At 47.3% G+C, this 2953-nt stretch overlaps 1 protein-coding gene across 1 annotated transcript in view; it reads right to left on the reverse strand.

The window, feature by feature from the left end:
- Positions 1–1064, reverse strand: part of FABP6 (fatty acid binding protein 6, ileal) — a 25329-nt gene extending 24265 nt beyond the window's left edge. The window contains exon 1 of the mRNA XM_011966676.1: positions 983–1064. The gene's annotated coding sequence lies outside the window, so the exon portion shown is untranslated. The remainder of the gene's footprint in view (positions 1–982) is intronic.
- Positions 1065–2953: the final 1889 nt, after the last annotated feature.

Genomic DNA, 2953 nt, shown 5'->3' on the forward strand with positions numbered 1-2953 from the left:
TCTTTCTTTCTTTCTTTCTTTCTTTCTTTCTTTCTTTCTTTCTTTCTTTCTTTCTTTCTTTCTTTCTTTCTTTCTTTCTTTCATAGAGATAGGGTCTCCCTATGTTGCCCATGCTGGTCTTGAACTCCTGGGTTCAAGTGATCCTCCTGCCTCAGCATCCCAAAGTGTTGGGATTACAGGCATAAGACACTGCACCTGGCCAGTTGATTAAATTTCTGACTGCTGTAGACAAGGTCCTTTGAGTCACAAGTCAAGAAATCCACTTGAGGCCAGGCATGGCGGCTCTGCCAGCCACATTGGGTGGCCAAGACAGGAGGATCACTTGAGTCCAGAAGTTTGAGACCAGCATGGGCAACACAGGGAGACCCCCTCCCTACAAAATTAAAAAGAAAAAGAAATCCACTTGAGGCCAGGTGTGGTGACATACACCTATAATCCCAGCACTTTGGGAGGCTGAGGCGGGAGGACTGCTTGAGGCCAAGAGTGCAAAACCAGCCTGAGTAACATAGCAAGACCATGTCTCTACAAAAAATTTTAAAAATTAACCAGGCGTGGTGGCACGTGCCTGTAGGGAGGCTAATAGGGAGGCTGAGGCTGGAAGATCACTTGAGCCTAGGAGTTCAAGACTGCTGTGAGTTATTATTACACCACTGCACTCCAGCCTGGGTGACAGAATGAGACCCTGTAATAAACATTATAAAAAATAAAAATATAAAAAAAAAAAGAAAAGAAAAACCTACTTGAGCTAGCTTAGGTTAAAAAAAAAAGGTGGTTTATAAAATTGAATCATCAGCATATACAACTGCTATTTGACCTTTATGACCTATAAAAACAACAATTTCAGATGGTTCAACCTAATATTCTAACAATGCAGGAGGATCTCAAGGAGCCCAGGGATAGGAAACGAAGTCTAGGTTCATGAAGAACTAGAACCAGAATCTGAAAAATGTCAGGAACCCTTCCCTCCCTTCTTCTACCCCACCCCTTTCCTTTCTTTGTCTGTTTCATTCTCTGCAGGTCTCCTTTCCGGCACGCTGTCAACACAGTTTTCAGGACTTAAGTCAGAAGAGAAATAATCTGATTGGCCTATCCTGAGTCAAGTGGGCATCTCTGGTCCAATCAGCTCTGGGCAGGGAGGCAGAGCTCTTTATGGAAGCGCTCTTAATTGCAAGCAATGGAAACTGATTTGAGCAAAAAAGAAATTTATCAAAAGGATATCAACTGGATCACAAACTTTTCAGACTTGGAAAACAGACAGAGACAAGAGAGGATGAACAGCTAGAGCCACAGCCACAATCACATCACAGAAATGATTTTGTAAGGATTCTGCTGCCAAAGGCTGGACTGGGCAGTTTGCACCCCTATCGAGGGTAGCACTGCATGCGGACCCTGCAGCCACCATTCCCCTGGGCATGGAATATGGCCACCACCACCAGAATGGATTCTCTTGTCCCTGCTTATTCATATCATGAGCTGCAGAGGCTGAGTCCACCTCAAGGGCATGCACGCTCATTGCCATGGGGTGACGGGACAAAACGGGACATGAGTACTGGCCTTTTCAGCTTTGTACTGGAAGGTGGGCCCACCTTTCATTGGGCCCCATGTAGTGGAGAGTTCTCTAAACACAGAAAAGGGTACAGATGCTTGATCCCACCAAAAGGGTCATGAGGTACCAACCGTCTCGACCATGAGGGCCAACTGCTCTGGGTGGACAGTTCTTGAATAAGGGACTGTGGGCTGGATAGGTGCCCAAAGAGTGTCCATGATAGTTACCTCTCCCCAAAGATTCTACCCAGCTCATGTGCCTTCTATGAAACCTTTCCTCCTCCCAATCCATCCCATCCTGGCTCTTTTCTACTTAGAACTTGTATAGGAGGGCTGGGCATAGTGGCTCACACCTATTATCCTGGCAATTTGGGAGGCCGAGGTGGGCAGATCACTTGAGGTCAGCAGTTCAAAACCAGCCTGGCCAACATGGTGAAACCCTGTCTCTACTAAAAATATTGTAAAACATAGCGAATTGTAGGGCCAGATGCAGTGGCTCACGCCTGTAATCCCAGCACTTTGGGAGGCTGAGGTGGGCAGGTCACGAGGTCAGGAGATCGAGACCATCCTGGCTAACATGGTGAAACCCCGTCTCTAGTAAAAATACAAAAAGTTAGCTGGGCATGGTGGCAGGCACCTGTAGTCCCAACTACTCAGGAGGCTAAGCCAGGAGAATCACTTGAACCTGGGAGGCAGAGGTTGCAGTGAGCCGAGACTGTGCCACAAAACTCCAGCCTAGGCAACAGAGCGAGACTCCGTCTCAAAAAAGAAAAAGAAATTAGCCAGTTGTGGTGGCAGGCGCCTGTAATCCCAGCTACTCGGGATGCTGAGGCAGGAGAATAGCTTGAACCTGGGAGGTGGAAGTTACAGTGAGCCGAGACCACACCATTGCACTCCAGCTTGGGCGACAAGAGCAAGACTCCATCTCAAAAAAAAAAAAAAAAGGAACTTGCATAGGAAGGCACAGGGTGAAATTGTTATCGTTGTTTTTCTGAGATATAAGCGGCTGGAAGGCAGGAAGCCTGCCGTATGTTTCTGTTTGGTCTGTGTAGGGCAGGGCCTATAGCTGTGCAGGACCTATACCTGGGCCTTTATATACTTGTTGGTTGGCTCAGGCATCAGCCAAGGCTCTTACAGATCTAAGTAACAGACACTGACTCTTGGTGACAAAGCAAAACAGAAAATTTTTTGGAAATGTATGGAGTAGGTCATAGAAAAGATGAAAAAGCTCCACCACCAGGCCTCCAGATAGCACACAGCACCAAGGAGCAAGAAGGAAGGGACAGTCCCTGGGGCACTGCCATCCCATTAATTACCTTCAACAATCCTTCATCCCAGCACTTTGGGAGGCCGAGGTGGGTGGATCACGAGGTCAGGGGTTCCAGACCAGCCTGACCAACATGGTGAA

The sequence above is a fragment of the Mandrillus leucophaeus genome, unplaced genomic scaffold (assembly GCF_000951045.1).
Source record: "Mandrillus leucophaeus isolate KB7577 unplaced genomic scaffold, Mleu.le_1.0 Scaffold77, whole genome shotgun sequence".
In the NCBI taxonomy this organism is placed as follows: Eukaryota; Metazoa; Chordata; class Mammalia; order Primates; family Cercopithecidae; genus Mandrillus; species Mandrillus leucophaeus.